This window comes from Carassius auratus, chromosome 32 (genome assembly GCF_003368295.1).
Source record: "Carassius auratus strain Wakin chromosome 32, ASM336829v1, whole genome shotgun sequence".
Lineage (NCBI taxonomy): Eukaryota > Metazoa > Chordata > Actinopteri > Cypriniformes > Cyprinidae > Carassius > Carassius auratus.
The window spans coordinates 19,494,503-19,520,113 of NC_039274.1; the positions used below are offsets into that span (position 1 = coordinate 19,494,503).

The 25,611-nt window shown below is 36.7% G+C and overlaps 1 protein-coding gene across 6 annotated transcripts in view; it reads right to left on the reverse strand.

The window, feature by feature from the left end:
• The window catches only part of LOC113051768 (transcriptional enhancer factor TEF-1-like), a 67,835-nt gene extending 60,859 nt beyond the window's left edge, over positions 1 to 6,976 (reverse strand). For 5 of the 6 annotated variants that reach the window (XM_026215827.1, XM_026215826.1, XM_026215825.1 and 2 more), the window contains exons 1-2: positions 6,775 to 6,976; positions 6,241 to 6,348 (exon numbers count right to left, since the gene is read on the reverse strand). The gene's annotated coding sequence lies outside the window, so the exon portion shown is untranslated. The remainder of the gene's footprint in view (positions 1 to 6,240; positions 6,349 to 6,774) is intronic. The other variant, XM_026215829.1, reaches the window with a different exon arrangement.
• Positions 6,977 to 25,611: the final 18,635 nt, after the last annotated feature.

The following is a 25,611-nucleotide window of genomic DNA, read 5'->3' on the forward strand; positions in this document are numbered from 1 at the left end:
TTCAGGAACTGACTCATCTAATGATTCATGGATCAGAGATTGCTTTTTACATGTGTCTGGTCATGGAAAAACTTGCTTGAATAAGAACATATAACATTTTGGTGCGCCAAAGATGGCTGAATGGCACAATATCATTAGATGTAAACCATACGTTCTTCAGAATAACTGCTGTTTGCCATTTCTATCAACATTAATTTCTTCCTCTGAACTGACTAAGCCCTCCATCTGGTTTGAATTACAAGGCTATAACTTTGAAGTGCTGGAACTTGTCTTGCTCGTCGTTTCAGTTTTAACAACAAGCAAAAAAATGCTCTTGAATTCACCGAAAATCTCTTCTACTAGGAATGTTTACTCGGAGAACACTCCAAAATCATGCAACAATTAAACTTCAAACTAAACTGGTCTCAGTGTTTTAAATGTACAAATCACTCCAAAGCATATTAGTGCATCATAATCCCTACCACAGCTGATAGGCCAAGTCCAAATTTATATTTAAAAAAATAATGTATATTATCAGCGGGGGGCAAAACACAAACAGAGCTTGCAGAAATGGTCGTCAGGACCAAAGTACGCTCCGTGGTTGGCAGTCATTTTATGGCAGTTGTCCTGAAGCACATTTACTCACATGACGTCAGCGGCTAAGAACCAGCTTTTCATTTGGTGGCAATTTACCTCAGCTTCTTTAAGGGCTTGTTGTTACAACTAAACAGCAGACCACACTCAGTTATTCCCTTGGAGAATCAATTTACAGCGGGTCGTGCTCAGACTCAAGGCTACCAGTTTTGGTTTGTAACACAATATTAAACAACCACAATTTATTTATTTTTTGAAAGTAGCAAATGATCATTCGATTTAACCTCCGTTAGATCAGTAAACATAAAAACAGCGAGTGACACACTATATTAAAATGTGACTTTTTGAAGTAGAAAGATTATGTTTTAAGTTCATTAAAAACAACTTTTGAAAAATATTTTTTGTTGTTGTCATTGTTTTAAAGTACTAAATGTTTCCTTGAATAATTTATTTAAAAATGTGTTTATTTTGAGACATACAGAAATACATGTACTATCTTTTTTAGAATAATTTATAAAAAAAATGTATATACCATTTTGTTGTTATTATACCATTGCATTATTTTAATATATTAAGTGCTATATAAATATTTAACTTTATTTAAGTGTTTTAAGCATTAATTTTCATGTGGTATCAAATTATTAAGAAACATTAAATATTTGGATTACTTACTTAAATTGTAGTGTTTGGTATTGTGGTATTTGGTATTTTCGCTTTTGTGGGTTCTTTTAGTGCTGTGGTGTTTAACTTTATGATTCTCGCCGATAACAGATACGGCTCCCTACAAACACAAAAAAAAGTATTTGTGATAAAACTGATGGAAAAGTAAACCAGCCTGGGCCGGGTTTCCCGATAATGATTGATCTTATCACTTAAGAATGTTTTGTACGAGTAATTCTATGATCGTTCATTATTGTTTCACTTGCGCTTCCCAAAAATGCACGTAAAGCAATTGCACATATCTGAGCTTTAAGTGCTATTTAGGCCTCGCTATCTGTTTGTCAAGTGCTGAAATGTCACCTTATAGAATGGATCTTAATATAATAGATATAATAACTATAATACAATACAATATTATATTATAGTGTATAATATTATACATTACATAATAATATACTTTATATACAGTATGGAGAGAGAGAGAGAGATGTTATTTCCTGGTCTAATACATAACTGTTTTTCGTGCACTTCAGCAAGTCATTGACATACCAAACTGCAGGTGACTGCATAAATCTGTCTTTTTACAATGTATTTAGGGCTTTACGATTACTCCAGAGCAGCCGTAGATCTACAATGATTTTCAAGTGCTACTTAAGTTATGATGCTTTTGGGAAACAGACCGTAATATTAAGATCAGTCGATAATTTTTACGAACTTCTTAGGCTTACAAAGCTTTTGGGAAACTCAGCCCTGATAGTGGAAAATACTTCCAGGTATAGTCTGACAAAACCAGGGGCAATGGCAGTTTATTTTACACAAATGCAACTTAAATCAGTTAATGTGAATGAATATAAACAATTCCAGCACTGAAACATTAAAAACAGAGTGGCAGCAATAACTCAATTTAAACATTAGTGTGAAAGTGAATTAAGTGAATTGAGTGAACAGTGAACGATACATGATGGGCGTTGATTAGTTTTAAAATGTCACTGTAGCATCTGCGGGTTTGATGCTTGCGGTAGCGAGCTGTAAATCATTGGTAAGTTTGATGTTAATAACCAACATTCAACCATTATGACACATTTTCTCTTTTCTCCATCCAATGTATGTGATTTATTTTCTACAAAACATTGCATTGTGTTACAAACAAAAATGGAGGGTCCATCCAGAGATCATAAAAACATCTACTGAGTTCATCCATCAGGAAAGAGTGACTAATGCTTGGGTTTGAAAACAAAACAGCATCTGATCAAGCTCTTCATTTAAAACAGCTGTTTCCATTACTACTAAGAAGAGAGACAAGAATATTGTTGCAAAATGCAACATCCTTGTATGCACTAAATCCTTGTATTCACTAAATATATTACAGAATACGGAATTCCATCTTAACGTTCACCTGCTATAATTTAAAATAAAATCTTTAAAAGCAGGACCTTCCAAGGACCTTCATATTTTCCATGGCTTTGATTTTTCTCCCCCTCCCGGTGATAATCTTAGTTCCTGTTCGACCACAGACAGATTCTAATAGGAAATGATGCCTATGAAGAGTAAAACACACAGGACGTGGCTGTTTGTGTTGGTCTGTCTCCCAGCAGAGTTTAGTAGTTCACATTACCCCTGACCACAGAGCACAGCAAAGTGAGTTAGCTGCTTCTAGAAGTGGCAAAGGCACTTTTGTGCGGTTCATTCATATCTGTTGTAGCCTTGTAGTGGTAAACCCTATTTCATAGTGTGTCGCCATTATAAACCTATTTGTTTCACGTTCCCCGCCGGGTGAACATAAATCACATGCAGTCAATAAAAACATCAACATACGCCTAGCGAGGCCGAGTGCATTTCTGAACACCTATTGCTTGTTCTTAATGTGCCAGGATTTAATTCAAGAAAACCGCTCGTTCGGACATTATTCAGAGCAACTCTTCAAATGATTCACTAGAATGATGCAATCTTTCAAGCGGGGGGTATTGTCAGTACAAAAATGGATCGACCATAGGCTTTTAGAAACCATAAGTAGATTCTGATAGCAGTGATACTAAAAATATTGAACTTGCATATACTACATATTCCTATTCCATCTGATTTCCATCAGTGCACAAATTTTAAAACGGACTGTTAGCAAACATCCCACACGGGAACATGAAAAATACAGACAGAGGAAATGCTATTGTTTAGCATGCAGGATGTCAGTGAGACTAGAATATTATCTGACTTCGGTTCGACTTTTTGATCATTCATCCTTTTCAAAGAAACTTCTTACGAACAATTTGATGGCAGTCAACAGAAACTTGGTGACTCAAATATGAAGCGATTTAAAATGCCATTGATAAGCTAAAGTGAACAGATAACTTATCTGAAGCATACGGGGGCCATATGGTGCCACGGCCGCTGCCGTCTGTCGCTGGCATGACAATAGTAATGGCATAACGGGCACAGCATCAGCTTGGATTCCCAGAGCAGTAAACGTGAGAGCAAACGTTCATATTTGCATTTTTTTTCTCTCTTACAGGTGCAGAAAGGGTCTAAACCAGATGTCTGCTTGAGCGCAACACTGTTTGCCTTCTACAATTCAACATCCTCACACACACACACACTCCTCCCCGGCTCAGCAACAGGAAAAACAATAGGTTCTCTCTGTGCGCTCCCGTTCCCCCACAATCCTTCATTCCCAGAGGTAACCCAATCCACTATGTCTGAGCAATGCACCTATTCTCTTCTCATTTCACAACTGAAAGACTGCCTTCTTCCTGATCCACACTGGAGAGCACCACTGAAACAGAAAGTACTGAAATTACAGTTTTTTCCCTCCTCGTTCAAATTCATTATTTATGGTCAGTGACATGCGATTTTCCTTAACAGAGATTGTCGCCCTTTTTTGAAAAGGGCAACCCACTTCTTTTAGAAGCTAAACAAACAGCTTCAATTGAAGTTTTCTCGGTTGTGTTTTGAGCAATAAGTAACTATTTAAAACTCCACTGTATGTAACACATACTCAATTCACATTTTAGATCTACACTAAATGTGAAAGATGCAGTACTGTTTATGATATGAAGCTCGCCGGCAGCCTGCATCCATCTATCAATGCTGTTCATAGACATAATAAATAATAATATATTATCAATATATTAACAACACACACTAACAACACATAACTTACAATAATAACTACACTCAGGCAAGCCAGTAAACACACAAATTAGCAATAAACTAACAAAAAGCACATTAAGTAAAGGTTAAGTTTGAAACTATTTAGTCATAGCATCAAAATATGTTTGTACTCTGAATGTAAGGTTTCTTTTTATATATGTAGCTAATGAGCACTTTTGATAAGGTTCCTCTATTTTCGAACCATCTGATCAAGAGTGTTTGACATTAAGTCATGGATTTAACATGACACAATGTTTCATCCGCTCACTTGAAAATGTCAAGCGTGTGTTCAACAGGTCTACGTATGCACCCTATAACACTGAGCACAAAGCACTTACTGCTATGCCAATTCTACACAACGAGCAGATTTGCTTCTCATCGCTGTGATACTGTATGTCAGAGGTTACATCTGCTAGAATTCAATCTGTTTACTGTAGTACATGATCATGGGCCAGTTAGAGGACACAAACAACACATTGTGTCGTCGCTCAGACCCTTCTTTATAAAAAGGGCAAATGTGAAATATAAGACAATAATTAACTACAAGGAAAGAGGCATTTTCACAAAAAGACACAACAGAGGAACTTGCTTCCTGTTAAGTATTAAAGTCCAGAACAGGCTTAGGGGCTAAGGTTTTAAAGCTTTTGCATTAGAAAGACAATAAATACATAGTATGCTCTTTATTGTACACTGTAAAATGTGAAAAAGTGCAGCGGACACCTTTACCTATTTCTACCTGCGCTGTAATCAGTTTGTTTCCATCCATTCGCAATCATTTCTGTCATTTCTACTCAATTTTGTATGTCATGAACTCCATTTTCATTCAAAATGACATTTGAATTGATCCAAAAAAGTCAAATGACCTGCAGGTTGTGACTAAAAAATGCTCATCTGTTTTCTAGTTTCCACTAAAATGCGTTTCTACATTTAAAGCTGTAATAAATCATTAGGGCTTTAATTTCAGGAAGCTTTCACAAGCTTTTTCTGGTGATTAATACTAAGTTACAGTTTTATTGCAATAGTAATAACAGCACGTCTGTATAATGGATGAATCATAATTAGCTTGATTATATAGAATGTATCACCTAAAAGTGAAACTCACAGCTCGGTTTATTTTTGGGGTTTGAGCAGATGGATGTGTGAATGAAGAACAGAGGCATGTGTGATTTCACTATGAATGAATTCACAAAAGGACAGTGAAATGTTTAAGGCATTTTAAAATAACGACCTGTACGCCATTAGGCAAAAGCCTGGATAGTTAGTGGAGTTGGTAAAGCCTAGTTCTGATGACGTGCTAAGCTAAGCTACGCCGTCCCGCTGTTATACTCTCGTTACGTTCATAGTTTCGTTCCGTGTGATAATAATAAGTGGCTTTAAAAGACAAAAGCTGTGTTTTAACTGGCATTGTCGTTTATAAAGTCCAAATACAACGCGCCAAAGCACGACGTTACTCCAGAGGAAAACAGGGCGGGCAAATCCCAACAAAGGAAATGACAGAGGAATAGCAGCCAGATTCTCCCATGCAATCTTTCTGGAACAAGCTGATACATTAAAACAATGTCAGCAACTGCTGCGACTGTAGCTAGCAGCTTTGGACAAACAAATGGGCTACTTTTACAATTGCACAAGCGTGAAGTAGGCTAAAGTTTCTCCAGAGTAACTGGAAAGTTCAGTGCGAGTACACAGGTTGTCGTTTTAAAAATAAAGGACACAAATGTTAAAGCTTAGGGATGTGGTGTGTTGTCCACGTCATTCTGCGTATGTTAAATAACGAGACGAGCACTGTGATATAACTAAATAAAGACGCCAAGAGTTGACGTAAGTCAGATAAATAAAGAGAAGAAAAGTCAAATGTGTACTTACGGGTGAGATGTGAACAGAAGCTGGGGAATAAACGCCAAAGATACGCGAGCAACAAGTCTCTCTCCGCGCTATATTTGTGCTCAGCTCCGAAATGTGCGGCGTAGCCAACTATGGAGGAGAAAACAGCAACATTTGGATCCGTCATCTTGTCCAAAATTCTTTTCATGCAATAATCAATGTCCAAAAATAAAATAAAAATGTTCCCCCAAAACGACGCGTATTGTTTCTGGGTGTAAATGTAGAGGACTTACTGCAGAGCACGAGCGCGCGAGGTCAGCTTCTTTAGCAAAAATGTGAAAAATGTCAAAGATTTTCGTGCTATGTCAGACTGAGTCACTGGACAAAGTGAAAGCACCCTGTTGCTGCTGCAGCGTCGAACTAAATCCCATTGAAAAGATACTTTGAGCCCGACCACTCTTGATACATGCCTATCAATAGCCATAATCGTGCAAAACAGTTTTATATTTGCTCGTCTGCTTTTACTTAATCCTTAAAATCGTTTGCTCTTAAGCTGTTAATTACCTTAAAACTTACCTTAACGTCCGCTTTATTTATATCAACATTTAAGTTCGGCCCCTTTGTTTTGTTCTACTGTGGGTTTGTATAGTTGTTTGCGAACTGTGTAAAGTTATTCTTGTGTTTTGGGGCCGGCCGGGAATGTGAACGGGAATCTCCGCCGCACCGAGAGAGATGCGAAGAATGCTCGGAATGAGAGCAGGAATGAAATGAACGCGAGTTGCGTCGAGTTTGCAGGAGGGCGGAGCCAGAGGGTGGCGTCATCCCGCAGCTTCTCCCACATCCATGGGGATGACCTCACAGGACACGTCCAAGCCGTCCTCCAATGGGAGACAGCGCTGGCTTGTTTATACTTTCGTGCCCACTTGTTTGCAACCTATTGATTCGGATGAATGCAATAGTAGCGCTTTCGAGGTTTTAATGGCTCACTGTCTTTACAGTAGGCATGCCTTTATTTAGATTAGATAAGTGTAATGAAATATTTAATCATATTAAAATATTTAAAAACCTTATTATACATGAATAATCATTGTAATATATATATATATGTATTTATAATCCAAGACAAATTACAGACTATATTTTTCCAAAGTTTACCCTATATACAGTAGTAAGATTGCCTTACCTTGTTTTTTATAAATTTTTTATATATTTCTTTAATGTTTTCTATTTTAATATATTATTTAAAGTAAGAAAACATTTTTTGATATATTCCAGTATATTCAAATATATATAAAAATACAATCATATATTAAAATATATGATTTTATCATTTATATCTGTGAAAGTAAAGCTGATTTTTCAGTAGTCATTACTCCAGTCTTCATTGTTACATGATGCTCAGTTGTGCTTAATTAATATTGGTGCTGAATTAATAATAATGTTTCTTATTATTATTATTATTATTATCAATGTTAAAAACATTTTTTGCCGCTTAATATTTATGTGGAAACAATGATCATTTTTTTTTCAGATGTAGCTTTGAAGAAAAGCATTAAAAATATATATAAATCTTTTGTATCATTATAAATGTATTTACCTTCCTTTTCAAATTAAATTAATTGATTTCTTCTTATTATTATTCTTTTAAATATTACATACCTTAAACTTTTAAATAGTAGTGTATTGCAGCATCCACTAAAATATTTAGCACTACTATTGTTGTCAACACTGATAATAATAATACATTTGCCTTGTTCATTAAATCAGCAGAAGGATCATGTGACACTGAAGATTGAAGTTGAAAATGGATTAATGAATTATAAAAAAGAGAGAAAACTGCTACTTTAATAAATGTAATGTATTGCAAGTAAATGTAATATGTCATGATATTACTGCTTTTATGATATTTTTGATCAAAGAAATGCAGCCTTGGTGAGCACAAGTGACTTATATAAAAAGATTCATAATTGTTCTTCACAATATATGTGTTTACTGTTCATCCTCTTCACACATTTTTAAATGTGATTTTTAAGAATCACAAGCTTCTCTTCTATCAAGCTAACGTAACACTATAAAAGTACAACAAACATAAAATAGCCTCCTTGAAACCCCTAAAGTTTAATTACTAGTGAATAATGACTTTTGCTTAAGTGCAGCGCTTCCCTTTCCTGCTCTATCTGTTATATCAGCATCCCTTCTGCTTTCCAAGTCTTTGTTATCTTATCTGCCGCTTCTCATCCTCGCGAATGGTGTCTGTTCCTTCAATACCGTACTATTAAGCATCAAAAGGGAAGGCTTATCTATGCAAATCCAGCTAGCCCTGGAGGAGCCAGCCTTTCCCTTCAGCTAGGCGCAGAGCTCCAGCACCTGAGTGCAGTCACAGCAGTGATTCATTCACCGTCATGGGTCATCTGCCAGAAGGTTTTCACAAGCTCCTTGTTAAACATTAGCTCTGTGTATCCAGGAAGCCTCAGCGAAGGATCCCGGCATAATAGAGGACTGTAAATGGCTTCATAGCCTTACATCAGAGCCTGTTTTCATTGCCTTATCTAAGAGCTGAGCTGCCCAAACAGATTGGATTGGTGGAAAGCAGCCATATGAAAATCCCTCCATGTCTGTGAACCCAGGTGGAAATGTCGTTCAGGAAATACAATGCCAAAGCAAATGGTTACCGTTAAACACAGAAGGCGTACTGTATATCTTCGAGCCGCCGTGCTCAGCTAGCAACATTAAAGGCCACGTTTGGCTCTTTGAGGAACAAGTACATCAGTCAATAATGCATTTACAGATTTTTTTGGCAGCACAAAATCCAAGTAAATCAATGCCGCTGTTGGCTAAAGTAGCTTTAAATCGTCTCGGTGTAGTGCAGAACGTGGATCTGTTCATGTCGCAGACAATTTAAGAATCGCACACAGCCTGTAAACGTATGGATGAGCTTACATATTTCATGATGGCACGGTTGAGGTGCACACAGATAAAATGATAAAGTGCATCATTTGAGAAACCAATAAGCATTCCAGCTTCATGCAGCATTGTGCATCTGATTCAATCAATTTCATACAAGGTACAATTGAGCAATATTCTCGCAATCCCTACCAATGCCTGGAGGCTGAACATTCAACCGCAGTTTGATATATTACGAACAATATGAGAACTTACACAATTTAGTGGAGCCTTGGCCTAGTTAAGAAACCACGTTACGCATATGATGACTCACTGTAACACAGAGTTTGTAAATGCACACCTGATATTTGTTATAAAAAGACATGTTTATACAGTGGCTCAACCAAAGATTATTATTAGATAAACAATTATCAAATATTTTGGTACTGGCAGAGACCCTCAGGCAAAAAAGAGGGAGCTGTGGACAAATCAAAAGCTGTATGTTGCTTACTCTAAAACACACTCTCAGGTGTCAACCTCAATATTGTGCCTCACACACACACACACTCACACACAGGCCTCTCCATATGCTCAAACAGCCAGTGCACACAAGCAGAGCTCACCTGAATTAACACTGGGTGTGGCTAGAGAACAAAGCGTCTGATGCACAGCGGAAACCTGAGAGAGCCTGTGTCAGAGAGGAGCTGCTAGTAAAGCAGGGGTAAATAACATGCTAAACTCATGGAGTTTCAATGCAGACTGCCTCTGTTTTTCACAAAAATTGATATTTTGTTCAAATAAAGCGTGCAGTTGAAATTCTCTGTTTAAACACAAATTGAAAAGATAACATATATTTTTTCCCTTTTTTTACAACTTGATTTCACCATAAACAAAAGCTAAAATAGTTCAAATAAAAAGTACTTAAAGATTTTGTAAGTCAATGTTTAATCGTGTTTACATATAAAAACAGTTTAAAATTTTGTTTAATGTGATATGCATCATATCTTCTATGTAAATAAATAAATATTTTTACAACCCACAATCATTTCTGCACATCAATACAAACATATTTACTTTAAGTACCTGAGATGACAGATTTTTAGTTTATATTTCACATGTCGGTTAATGGTCACAGCATGGAATTAGAACTAATAATTAAATAATTAATTAATTAAAATAACATAATGTAGATGTATTATTTTAGTTAAAAAATAATAATTGTAGATTCATTTATTCATTTTTAGCTTTTCATCAACTCATAAACCCCAGTTTGGAAAATCCTGGTCTGATAAATAGACGTGACACACGACGTGTTTTTAATCTTTCAAATATTTGATTGTGCATTGTGTGTATGGACAGAGGAATAAAGACTGTAGCTCAGCTGTAACTTTATGATATTTTGGTCCCCAGATATACTTCTTGATCCCTTCTTTAATCTGCACGATTTGAGACATCATTCACTTCGGAAGCACAAACAAAGCATGAAGGATTTCTTACTTAAAGTGATGAAACATGAAAATGATGTCATCTATTACAAACCCACATCATTCCTGTATGTCTAACTTTCTTTCCCAAAAAAGGATGAGAATGTGTTGTGTTCGACAGAAGAATGGGTTTGGAACAACATAAGGGTGAGTAACAAACTATACCTTTAAGTAATGAGGGGTTTGTTCACATAACAAAGCAAGCATATTTACAAAGATACGTTTTAGTTAATTAGACATAAGGCAAAATGTTCAGTTGCAGCAGGGGTTTAAATGGACATTAACAAACACGTGAAACAAGCTGTAGCTCCTTTGCTTGATTGAGCGTCTTTTCCATGTCCATTATCAGCAGTGTAATCTGATGTCATCAGATCAAGCCCCAAAGGCCTCGTTTGTGTGTGTGTGCGCACTTTGAAGACTGGAGTGTGTCAGCCTTTTTGCTCCAGGGGGCTAGAGGTGGAGCAAGGTGGTACAGCTCTGGTTTAGTTTACTCGGCTGTTGCCCTGTGACCTCACGTAATCAGGGGCCCCTGCGAGGCCAGGTGCAGAGCAGACCCGGCCACAGAGCTCTACTCTGCCTATTCAGAGCCTCTCAGAGCTTTACTAAGAGATAAGGGCCGCGTCAGCCAGAGCCATTCACTGATAACAACACAGAGCTGCATTTCAATCAAAGCATGGAGCACCAGGGGGAAAGAGGTCCTAGCTAAATCAAAGCCACCACATAGGGCTTTTTCATCAGATTTTGGGAATGTGTCTTTAATGGTAAAGACTTTAAGCACCTTTAATTAAATGAAAATTCAGCAGCGACTTTAAGATGCCAGTGTGGAAAATTAGTTTTAAACTGTGTCCAGCTGGGCACGAATTGCACGTTGAATTAAAATGTGTTTTGATAAAATGCCTGCGTGGACAAAAGAGCTTCAGTATGATGCTCGATGCATTCTAGTTGTAGTTTAAATATGAGACTAAATATTGCATATATGGAGTCGCCACCTTGTGGTCAGTGCTGGGGCCTCAGAGGTCACACTGTCCTCAAAAACACTTTTTGAAAGGAAATAATTTTATCAATGTTGTAAAGGACTGTGATAACAAACAATGGACAGTGAATGCTATTGGTGGGCTTTTTAATTGACAGTTGAAACTACGAATCAGTACAGCTTTAGCGTCATCTGAAAGTAGCTCCGCCAAAGGATATAGAAGTGTGTTGCATCAGAAAGTTTAGTGCGGAGCTAATGAGTGTTCTCCAAAAGTTTATTTCAAGTGTGCGTGCAGCTATAAGTAAGTTCAATGTTCTTATCTTTGTTATTAATACATTTGTGTATTGTTGCGGTTTAATTTAATCCCAGACTTCAGATATTAATGGCAATACTGTATGCGTGTGTACAAAGATTCAGCAATTGCCATTCCTTTGTGTGAATTAATGTAATTATGATAGTTCATGACAGCTGTTTATATGCTTATCAGACTCGTTATGTGGATTATATGCTTATTTGCATGCGTACCTATAAATGCCTCAAGATTAAGGTTCTAAAATTGCACCGTCATTTGTTTACATAAGACCGCCGGAATGGCGCTAATAATGTTACGGCCCCGGGTTCGAGTCCCGCTCAGAGCAGTCTGTACATAATGTTGATTTATTGTAATTATACATTGAATACAGTTAATCCTATTTAATGCCTTTTGTAACTATATAATATTGTTGTAAATGTTTATTGTTGTTATACTTATTATTGTGTACCTTTTGTTTACCATTATGGTGTGTATCCTTTCAGAACCACACATACCCATCTACAGTGGAGAAAAAAAATTAAAGAAGAAACATCAGAGTCATTGCATTCTAACCGGATGTGCCATAGTGATTGCAAACCTTTACTAACCAGCCCCAAATAAATACCTCAAAACAATCAAAAGTAAATTAAAATCTTTTCGATGACAAACAAAATAAGGAAATATTTTGACACCTGAGAGCTTATTTAAATTTTGCAATATGGGAATTCAGAGTAACATAGAATATTAGAACCTATTCATGAACAAATAGTCACTCAAGAAACCAGAATTTCATATTTATTGAAGAAAAATGTGAAAAAGTTGGCCTCAGACTTTTGCTCTGAGACCGTGATTGCCTAACTTTTTTGTTGCTGCTGAATCATTTTTGCCTAAAATATTTACTTGAAGCACCTGAGATGACTGAGATTTGAAATTAATATTTTAATAACAAAGCATTTTCACACATTCACGTTCATGGCTTTCTGATAATGGTTCTGGCAAAATTATTTTAATTAATGGTATCGACATGCAATTAAAAACATTAGGTTTTTCCAATTTTAAATATATATTATTATAATACAAAAATTGTGTTTCTTTTAGAGTGACTATTTGTTTATGAATAGGTTCTATTAATCTGTGTAACACTGATTTCTCATACCGCAAAGTTTAAATAAGTTGTCATGCATCTAGATATTTGCTGCCTTTGTTTGTCATCAAAAGTATTTTAATTAGATTTTGGTGACATTATTTCCACAGCGATTTTGCATGTCAGTTATTACTCTGTTGTTCAATGGAGGAATCTGATGAAAAGCAGCATCCACAATATTTAATCAACATTTCTCATTAATTAACTCTTTGTTAGAAGTATCGGCATGTGTTCAAAGCTTCCTGATGAATTATTTTACTCATTGACCGGTGCCAAACACATTCCCCCAGTTATTTCAAATATTTTCACTCCTTCTGCCTTTTTACTTTTATAAATAGTTTGTTCATTTATTTATTTATTTAATTATTTATTTTAATTTTACATGTTTAGGATTTTTTAATTATTGGCCTTTAATCAACTCACAAACCCCAGTCTGGAAAAAAGCAGCAAGTCAGCTCATTGAAATTTGACAGTATGGGAAAGCATTGTTACACAAAATCTATTCACAAATAATCTCTCTAGATCTTTACATTTTCTAAATTAAACATGGGCAGTCCTCATCATATATAAAAAAAAAAACTCGCCACCACAATGTTTGGATGTTCTGGATGGTTGCCAAGGCCTTGCAATGTGGTTGCTAGGATGTTCTGGTTGGTTGCTAGGGTGCTCCGGGTGGTTTCTGGAAGATTGCTCACTGGTTCAAGTAAAAACAGCTCATCAGCCAGCACTTGAGTCCTCCCTTTAATATAAGTCTATGGCATTTCTGCAATACCTTGGAAAATTAATAGCACGCCTCTCCTCAACAAGTCACTCTTTGTGGCATAATATATGTCCCTAACAGAGCTTATGCACTGTGACAGCAGAATAAGAAATCCATCTGAATATGTACTCTAAGGTTTTGAGATGTCACTGTGTTACAGTAGGACTGCTAGCTGCTGTGCTCTGGCTGAGTACCAGGAAGAGCAGCAGTCTCCAGGCAACAGCTGAGGTTTTTGATGTCCAAATGTTTGTGGACTAAATGTCTCTTTAATTCAATTCTGTAATGCAGTGTTTGAAGATATGGATCAATGGCTACTGCCTTTGATGGTCCTCCTGGTACTCAGAGGCATGTCATTGTGACAATCCCACACTGCGGGGACGCAACAAATAAAGCTATGATCATATTCTGCTGCTGATGTTGCTCTAAAAGAGAAAGGAGGGGGGTTTAATAGCCAATCCTTGCCAGAAAAGGATTAGCCACACATGCTATACGACAGACCAGCACGCTGAAAGGGGCAAATCATATTGTTCGTTTGTTTCCTCCCTATTTCTAAAAGCATGTTATTAGGTTAATGTAAGATGAGCACAGTGAAATGTAGAAGAGGGAGATTTCCACCTAATGACGGTTCATTCATCAATGTCATTAAAAAGTTATTTAAACATCGCAAGTCTCTATTAAGACACGATTTTAGCAAGAAATTATTTAATTAAGGAACTTATTTCCATTTTATATTACCAAAAGCACTGATTGGTGAGATTCAGCAGGAGTTTTCAGGAACAAACAGGATCTGTCAAAGCTATCTTAAAGCTGAGGTAGCTTCTGGCATGACTTATCCGTTAAATACGATTAACACCAGATGTGAGGGATGATTAGATCAGTGACACGGGGCTACAGAATTGGCAGAAAGTGGGTTTTAGCAGCTAATTTAACCACAGCATGGGCAAAATGAATGATTTTTCTATGTGTGTATTTAACAGTAATTAATTTATATATTTGAAAAGGAACATATAAATATAAAAGTACCGATCATTTGTTATTGTATTGCAGTCTGTTATTGTAGTGAGATTGAACCGCCCCTAAACACTATGTTAAGCAATGTTAATGATAAGCAACATAAACCGTGACTATACAATTTACATGTCAGTCGGATGGCCTGTTCCTGTCTAACAGGGCAGTTCTTGGCAAATCACAGCAGTTCTGTAGCAGTGACATATTTTTGTAGGCCAACAAAGGAAGTGTAAAAAAAAGGGGTTTCCATTGTCTTTCAAATTATTGCAGAAAATAAGCTCTGTGACTAATACATGTTTTGTTCAACATGACATAAGTCATAAATATAACTGCCAGAATTAAAAAGCTAAATGTAGGCTATCAAGGAACTACACTATGATCACATGACTTCAAAGTCACCACATTTAGGCTTCTAGTCTCACTTTCACTGCCAATGCCCGCCCATGAGGCCGTTTGATCGACGGTTGTCATTGGTTGTCAAACAACAAATCACAGTTCGTTTCGTTCCGCGGCACATTTCGAGGTGTGTAAATCTCTCGCAAACTTTAAAAATTTCACATACGAAACTCCAGCGTTTAGTTGATCCTGATAAGCACTCGTCATCACAGTTGTAAACACTACGGCTTGCTTTTTTCGTGAGTGGGTTTGGCACCACAATATCTTTGTTTTCAGGTGGAACTTTAAAGAATGCAACACACACGTCTCCCGGAAATCCCGTATAATTCAACCAATCCGATGACGACTTCGAAACTCCTGAAGTGTTTCTATTTTTGTGTCCCATATGCATCAGACGTTTAGCCAACGGTTCATGAGTGTGACATCTGAATCTGATACTATTAGGCTTCTGATGACTATTTTGAAAAAAAATTATTAAGTTAGAATAGATTGCAAGAGTGCAATTTTATGCAGATGAGTTTACCTGTTCGGTGTGATGGAGTTTAATGTCCCTGACAGCCTCTGTAGTCGCATTTAGTCGCTTGAAATCAACCATATTGTGTAGAAGCTTCTTTAAAAAAAATAAAATCCAGTTTTAAAGATACATTTTATGTCATAGACTAAAATATGGAAATATCTTGAGCTTGTATTCACCACAGAGTTTGTTTCAGGCATTGAAAACCTATTAAACACACACACACACACAGACACAGGTGACTCAGGGACGATGGAACTGGAAGCTAAAATGCTAATTCGTTTCACATATGTCAGTACATCGTGCCTATACAGACCTTCATCAGACAAATGTCTTGCTTCACAAGGCTACCAAAACCTTGACTTCATGATTTTTCGGTTAAAGATTTCATAGCTGTTTTGCTAATAAAATTGGAGAAAAACATGAGAAAAGCTTCAAAAGCATTCCCTGGTGGGAATAAATGCTAGGGGCCTTCTAATAATTCTCTAAAGACACTGCTTAGATGCTGGAATCAATTACTCGTAATGACCGGGATCTTTAGTACAAATCAATAGAAGCTCAGATCAGATGCTTAGCCAGTGAAAGTCAAGCATTTAGCAGCTATTTCAGTGGCTCCTCGCCTCACCCTTTTGTATTTGTGAGTAAACAGCAGTTCTGGCTCGGTGAAGCTGAAACGAGCTCATGGTCTTGTTTGATATTATGAAGGGAGGGATCAGAAGGAAACTCAGGGGAAGGTAATTGCAGTGGGCCGCTAATGGTGGGGACACCGCTATTCAGGACACCTTCGCACAGGACGCTCGATTGCACAGGTGTTCTTCTCTGTTATTTCTGCTCTCAAAGGCGCTTCTCTGATGAAGACACACTCGCCACTTAATCCCCTACCTCTCGTGATAATGGGGCGGCAGAAAATGCGTCAGAACAAAGGTTTATCGAAAGGCATTGTTGCAGACTCTCCTAAACACATGTTTTGTATTTAACACCGGCACTTAACACCAGCCAAAGTGTATGATAGGAGAACATTATTTTTCAGAACACTTCATATGCCGGACAGGCTGCAGTGTGGCTCTGCAATTTAGAAGCTTAAAGGGAAAGAAGAAAAAAAAGATTAAGAGACAGACAACCTACAATTTTTAGGACTGCTATGATACTTCTGTGCTTCTCAGTATTAGACTTTCTGTCACATTTCTACAGAAAATATCTTTCTATACTGAAGTACGTGGTTTGTTTTTGTCTCACCACTCTACATACTCTTTAGAAAGCAGTGACCGTAAACAAATACCAACACTTAAATAAATTTAGTTTTGGTGAAATAATCACTAATGCAGATTTCGCTCATGTCTGAATTTGCTGCGCTTATATCAACAGAAAGTGACTTCTGGGTGAGCTTTGATTTATACAACGCTACACTACTGACAATGGACCATTTTTTCTGCTTGCAAAATTTCTCTGAAATATTGCTAATGTGACCTTTAGACTGAATAGCTGAATACATATATATACAAAAACCTTGAAATGAGTGAAATGTGTCTAAATAAATAAAACAGACGTCAAACATGCATTCAGTGAAACCTGAGCAAATTGTTTAGACCCTAATACCCTTCTTGAGTAAATCATTGCATTCAGTTCGATATCTAGGAATGACATACAACTTTCAGCTTTTGTTTTATGCATGAGGCCCAATGTCACTATAACTTAGACAGCAATACCATCAGCCCATAGAGGTGCCAGCAGGATTTCATCTAAAGAAACCTGAAATGTAGTCCTACACTTACTGTGTACAGTAGAAGGATCAGAGGAAATATTTAACACCTTCAAAAGAACATGCTTGAAAAGGCAACACCAAAAAGTTCAGTTCAACTTTGAATGAACCAACCAGTAATTCAGCTCAAACTGTGAAATTTGTGTATTAAATAAATCCAATGCACACAGACTGAAGTGGTTTTAGTCTTTGGTTCTTTTAATTGTGATGATTTTGGTTCACATTTAACAAAAACCCACCAATTCACAATCTCAACAAATTAGAATGCTTCATAAGGCCAATAAAATAAAAATAAAACATTTTTAGCGAATTGGTGGCCTTCTAGAAAGTTTGTTCATTTACTGTACATGTACTCAATACTTGGCAGGGGCTCCTTTTTTAAATAACTGCCTCAATTTGGCGTGGCATGGAGGTGATCAATTTGTGTTACTGCTGAGGTGGTCTGGAAGCCCAGGTTTCTTTTACAGTGGTCTTCGGCTCATCTGCATTGTTTGGTCTCTTGTTTCTCATTGTCCTCTTGACAATACCCGATAGATTCTCTCTGGGGTTCAGGTCTGGTGGGTTTGCTCGCCAGTCAAGCACACCAACACCATGGTCATTTAACCAACTTTTGGTGTTTTTGGCAGGGTAAGCAGGTGCCAAATCCTGCTGGAAAATGAAATTAGCATCTTCAAAAAGCTGGTCAGCAGAAGGAAGCATGAAGTGCCTTAAAATTTCAGGTGCAGTGACTTTGGTTTTCAAAAAACACAATGGACCAACACCAGTAGATGACATTGCACCCCAAATCATCACAGACTGTGGAAACTTAACACTGGACTTCAAAAAACTTGGGCTATGAGCTTCTCCACCCTTCTTCCAGACGCTAGGACCTTGGTTTCCAAATTAAATACAAAACTTGCCCTCATCTGAAAAGATGACTTTGGACCACTGGGCAATGATCGACGTGATTTTGCCAAGTAAAACATGTTCCTGGATCAACATCTTCTGATGATCCTGGATCAACATTATTGATTATTGTCCAAAAATATAGACTAAACCAAATCCCTACCCCTAAAACTAACCTTACCCATTATTTATTCCTAAAATCAGTGGGAAATAATAACTTATTAACCAGGGTGTAGATGCACCTAACTCTAATTGAAGCCTAAAACAGATATTTTCTGAAAAGTTATATCTCAATTCTGATTGGTTGATTGGAATGTTGTACATGTTGTATTTGGAGAAATCACGCTAGCCACTGGGCAACAGCCCAGTTCTTCTTCTCCTTAGCCCAGGTAAAACACCTCTGAATTTGTCTGTGGTTCTGGAGTGGCTTAACAAGAGTAATACGACAACTGAAGCCAAATTCCTTGACACGTCTGTGTGTGGTGGCTCTTGATGCCCTGACCCCAGTCTCAGTCCATTCCTTCTGAAGTTCACTTAAATTCTTGAATCGATTTAGCTTGACAATCTTCATAAGGCTGCGGTTGGTTGTGCATCTTTTTCTTCCACACTTTTTCCTTCCACTCAACTTTCTGTTAACATGCTTGGATACAGCACTCTGTGAACAGCCAGCTTCTTTGGCAATGAATGTTTGTGTACATATGTTGAATTTATAGGGAGTTAATATTTCAGTCATACTGACTGAAACGTCCAAATTAAAACAAAATCTCTATTAATTAAATGTATATGTTAGTTTTATAATCTAGAAATCATATTCTGTATCGATATGCTATAATTCTCCCACAGCCTGATTGTTCTCAATCCACTTTAAGACTGATAGGATAGCATTCAATTTTTAGATGAACATTTCATATTATCATGAAAATATTTTATATAAATTTATGCATTTGGTTGACAAATCCAAAGCATCCAAGTGACTTATATTACATTTGGGTAGACATTTTTTTAGTTCATGCATTACATGGGACTGCTGATCAAATTTCTAATCAAAAAGTGAAAATAACAAACAAAGTGTATAACACTATTGTAGCAAAAATAATAAAGTAATTAAAGTGATCTGGAAAAATTTACATTAAATAGCTGATATTTTTGTTTGTTTTTTTTGTTTGAGAAAATCTAGCCAGTAAACAAAAAACACTGATATCACAATACATTCCATATATTTCCATATATCCATGACCACATTCAAAATAAAATCTTTTTTTTTTCCCATCTTGTGGACTGATATAAAATACTGATAAGGATGTGATGTCTCTGTGTTGAGCATTTTTTTGGTAGTTTGATTAAATGGAGACATTTCAGCTTCTCTGTCTCACCACATTCCTTGGTGAAGAGGTTGTAGGGGACTCTCAGTGTAGACTTGAGGTCACAGTCGACAATGTCTGAGGAGACACATAAAAGATCTGATCATGATCATGGTATGTAATGAGGTGGCGCACACCATTCATTTCAATATGAAACATTATCTTTCCTCTCTCAACATACCTGCCTCTTCATTCAGATGAATACAGTTAGAGTTATATTAAAACATGTCCTGGCTCTTCCAAGCTTTAACAATGGCTGTGAATGATAAAGGGCATCCTTCCATCACAAGAGATCCTCCACACGGCTCCAGGGCGTTAATAAAAGCCTTCTGAAGTGATCTGATGTATTTTTTGTAAAACAAATAGCCATATTTAAAACTTTAGAAACTGTATTCTCTAGCTTCCACTAACAGTTGTATGCACGTTCACAAAAGAGTGGCGTTCCAGCTATATTAAAATCCTTCACCCTGCAATGAGCAATTATAGCCTTAGCAAGCACCACTAACAACAGCAAAACATTTTATGTGTAATATCAATGTATTTTGCATTAAACCTCATTTAGTGAGAACTGAGAACATATTCTGAGGCAGCCCACACCAGTGGAGATTACAATAGGCTAGAAATACATAAAATTAATATAGATAAAAGTAAACTGTATAGAAATATTTTATTCACAATGTTTAATTTTTTTTTTTATTAATAGTTGCAAATCCTATAAGAAAAGTAATCTTTGTGAGGACGGCTGTCAAAATAATTCTTTAGACACTGCACACTAAGCACATTGAAAACACTGACTGAGCCTAAACTGCATTCATAATCTGCCTGACAGTAGTGTGTTTATGGCTTTACAGAATCAACCGGATCAGCCTGTGCTTGGAACTGAAAACCGTTACCGTTACTTCCAAGCTGATAGACAGGATCTCTCCTATGTCAGTGCAAGTTTTTAAGAATTATGTATTGTGGCTGTTCTTATTACATTTTCTTACACACAACTGCAAATTATAGGCTAACTGAATAGGTGAATAAATCCGGAGACACATTACTGAGACAGCTTGGGTAACAATTCATTTTTTAACACAACTGTCAATCAAACTTATCAAGAATTATGCAAAAATACATTTTATTTATTTAAGTATTTGAGATGTTATAATGCTTTAGTAATTGTGTTTAAATAGATTAAACGAAAATTATTTAAAAAATATTATATTTGTAGCTTTAATAAACCGTCGGGAGGGGGCTATTCATAATAATGGGCGGGCCTATGCCAGTCAGGCTCATCCGCTTGCTACACCCCTGGACCACACTAACAAGACAGATAGCAACTCCTCTCAACTACAATAAACTACTACAATCAGGCAACATGCCATGACTGTTCCTCAGAAATCAAGCGCAGTCAAGCTTACTACACCAAACACAAGCACACTGTTCATTACATGCATCTCTAGATGATCTCCAGTCATAGTAGAGCAAGAATGTTTACCTTCTGGCCTCGGCTTTGGCTTTTTTTATTTTTTTTTATTTTTATTTTTTTTATTCATGTTAGGAGTCTTACTGTCATCCAATAAAAAAATCTATACAATTATAGATTTTTTTTCTTGTTCGAGACATTTTACTCAGAAGTAAGTCACAATACATAAGTAAAGTTGGTAGCTATTACTGTTTCTTGCTAAAGGTTATTATGTTTAAATAATTAACCATACTTTTACAGTAATTTATAATACCTTATGATCAAAATTTTCAGGGATGATGGAGAAATTATAAAAGGGCACAAAGCATCCTTCTAGGAGTCCCATCATTTACACCAGGTACACGCCATCAGCAGATTGGAGGAGAACACTGACATTTTCTGTTTTTGGATATCTCTCTCTACTGATGTTCAAGTCAAGTTGAGTCATGATCATGTTACCTGAGTTTTCAGCTCTGATACCTCCAGATTCAACTTTTAAGTGCTTAAGATGTGATAAGAGTCTGAAAAAAGACCAAGATATCAGTGTCAAAGAGTCAACGCTCTCCGTTTGTAAAACCTCTCAAGAAATAGTGTTCTGCACTTGCTTTTTTCAATCAATCAATCAATCACCTTTATTTATATAGTGCTTTAAACAAAATACATTGCGTCAAAGCACTGAACAACATTCATTAGGAAAACAGTGTCTCAATAATGCAAAAGGACAGTTAAAGGTAGTTCATCATTGAATTCAGTTATGTCATCTCTGTTCAGTTGAAATAGTGTCTGTGCATTTATTTGCAATCAAGTCAACGATATCGCTGTAGATGAAGTCACCCCAACTAAGCAAGCCAGAGGCGACAGTGGCAAGGAACCGAAACTCCATCGGTGACAGAATGGAGAAAAAAACCTTGGGAGAAACCAGGCTCAGTTGGGGGGTCAGTTCTCCTCTGACCAGACGAAACCAGTAGTTCAATTCCAGGCTGCAGCAAAGTCAGATTGTGCAGAAGAATCATCTGTTTCCTGTGGTCTTGTCCTGGTGCTCCTCTGAGACAAGGTCTTTACAGGGGATCTGTATCTGGGGCTCTAGTTGTCCTGGTCTCCACTGTCTTTCAGGGCAGTAGAGGTCCTTTCTAGGTGCTGATCCACCATCTGGTCTGGATACGTACTGGATCCGGGTGACTGCAGTGACCCTCTGATCTGGATACAGACTGGATCTGGTGGCTACGGTGACCTCGGAATAAGACAGAAACAGACAAATATTAGCGTAGATGCCATTCTTCATTCAGTTTATCAAAAAGTGTATCAAAAAGTGTATCAAAGGCATCTCGCGCTGTGAAATAAAAATGATTTCTCATAAGGCAGCACGGCATAATTTAAGTGAAAAAATACATTTTAAATCACTTTACACTTTGCAGTGTCCCCAAAAAGTATTTGGACACTAAAGCAAAAAGTGTCAGAAAGTATTAGATATTAAAAAATGATAGTAAACCTTTTCTCAAAACCAGTTGGCAATTAATATTAGCAGCTGGTATCAAGGTGACTTTAGTGAATGTATGAAGTCAGTTTTTAGCAAGTCTCAATTCTCAGTTGGACAAAAGTGTCTGTATACTGTTTGCCTCAGTTTTGGGAAGCATATCCATTGTTTTATCATTTAAATCCAGTATTTCTGGTGCAGCATAATTATTTTATAAAATATCTTTTAATGAAAAAAAGGTTTTCTAATTTCTAACTACTTATTTTTCTTGCCCACGTTTGTTATATATTTTTTTATAAAATTGTTAACTGTGTAATATTACTTAAATATTACATTTATATTATATCATTATTTTGTCATATTATATGGTTATTATATTTTATAATAATTATTAAAATATATTATTATTATTTTATCAATCATATATTTTAAAATAATTTATTAATATATTCATTTTAGAATATGAAAATCATCTAATATATAATCACATTATACTATTATGATAAATTATTTTGTTATTCTAAAAATACACATCATATCTTCCAGACAACGCCCTATGGGAAAGGGGGGGAGGGCATTATTATTTCAGTATCAATTTGAGAAACAAAAGAGATCAACAATCTATTTATGTTTGAATTAAAGTGTTTTACAAACAGCGTGAATGGCAAAATAATAACCAAATTCAAAGAGACATATCAAGAGTGCCAGGATGAAAGGCAAACACAAAGATTAGGGGGAAGGGGATGCTCCGGTCCCAAGAGTAGGCCGATCAAACAGAACTGGGTTCCAGAATAATGGCCAAGTGGAAGTCTGCCCAGCAGCGGCTCATCTCCACACAGTCAATTCTGCCCCGGCAGAGGCATGTCTCAGCAGCTGCTGCCCGAGTCCACATCGGCAGCCAAGGAGCTGCTCTCTTCCTTATCTCCCAAGCTAATTTGTGCCCACTGGACCGCTGTTAATCATCAGCAGCAGTGGAGAGCTGGCAGTGAGGAGCTCCGGTGCTCAACCTCTAGAACCACTGTAAATCTGCTCAGCAGCAGGAGGATCCAACTCACAACGACCCACACACACATCCTGTACACCACAGCTCAGTGACTGGCATGTCCCTGCATGTTCCAGCCTCTGGATCCCCATTTACTTCATACTTAACCACATAAACCAAATATATAATATTAAACAATACTATATCTGCTTCGTGCTCCCATTTTCTGTCAAGCTTATTATTAATACTCTTAAAATTCTGTGTATTCTGTGTAAATGTATTAGCATTATAAATGCATTTATAACATATAAAGGTTCTAGGGATTGACATTAGTGCATTCCCTTGTGAAAAATAATGTTAACATTAGCATGCTTTTAAAAAGAGTACTTGTTAAGAAATAAATACTTCATGCAAACTACATGCAAACTGAATATAATGTTTTTGAACACTTAACTGAATGTTACTTGCAATTAGATGACAATGTATTGTAGTTTAAAGGGGGGGGGGGAAATGCTATTTCATGCATACTGAGTTTTTTACACTGTTAAAGAGTTGGATTCCCATGCTAAACATGGACAAAGTTTCAAAAATTAAGTTGTACGTTTGAAGGAGTATTTTTGTTCCCAAAATACTCCTTCCGGTTTGTCACAAGTTTCGGAAAGTTTTTTTCGAGTATGGCTCTGTGTGACGTTAGATGGAGCTGAATTTCCTTATAAGGGTCCTAAGGCACTCCTGCCGGAAGAGCGCGCGCTCCCATATAGCAGAGCAGAGAGAGGCTGAGCACAGCCTGATCAGAGCGAGAGCGTCGCGAAAAGTCACAAAAGAAGTGTGTTTTTGGTTGCCAGGGCAAGACAACCCTGCACAGATTACCAAAAGAGAAACAGCATTAAGGGACCAGTGGATGGAGTTTATTTTTACAGAGCATCAACGCAGTTATGCAAGTGTTTTTGTTTGTTCCCTGCATTTTGGATTGCACATCGTTTATTTCTTAAGGATAATGCAGTCCCAACTAAAAAGGGTCATGATCGTGTGTTGGAACCGCATGCGGTGAGTAAAACTGCTTCAAATATCTCTGTGTTGTTAACTAAGCTATCAGCGCGTAAGCACATCAAGTAAACAACATGCGATGTTGTCATCAAACTGCACTTTCCACATGTACAGCTTAAAAAAAAAAAAAAAGAAAAAAAAGACGACATAAAGTGGAACTTAGTCATTTTCCAAAACCGCTAAGCAAATATATACAGTTTCAATACATACCACATAGCATACCGCCTTTGCTGATTCTGCTCTTGTTAAATTTCAGCCTCTGGATCTGTGTCACAGCTTCCACATGCTCTCAACTCAAAAGCTTACTCGCGCTCTTGATTCTTTAGCTCCGCCCACACGTCACGCCTCTAGGCGCTCCTGTTTTCCCGGGAAAAATCGGTACAGACTATCTTTCTCTTATAAATATAATAAAAATAAAGACTTTTTGGAGTTATGAAGGATGCAGTACTACTCTATAGGTACTCAAGTTTAACAGGATATTGAGTGAAAACGAGCATTTCACCCCTCCCCCTTTAAATTTATATTTAATGTACAGTGAAGTGGTGTGTTTTTTTTTTTGACCCACTTAACTGGGACTTAAGTACATTATTATATGTTATTTTATAATTACTTCTATTTATATTCTTGAAATATGCCAGATGTACTGACAAGTATTTATGGTAAATGTCTTGTTTATGTACAAGTGCTGGTCATATAATTAGAGTATCATCAGAAAGTTGATTTATTTCACTAATTCCATTTAAAAAGTGAAACGTGTATATTATCCCTTACGAAAATTAACCATGGTTTTACTACAAATAAAACCAAAAAACCATGGTTACTGTAGTTAAACCATGGTAACCACAAATTAACCATGGTTTTGCTATATTAACCATAGTTTAACCATGGTATTTGTAGTAAATCTGTGGTTTTACAAATGGCAGTCAATACGCCAAAAAACCATGGGTTACTACAGTTTTACTATAATAAAACCATGGTTATTTTTCATAAGGGATATTCATTCA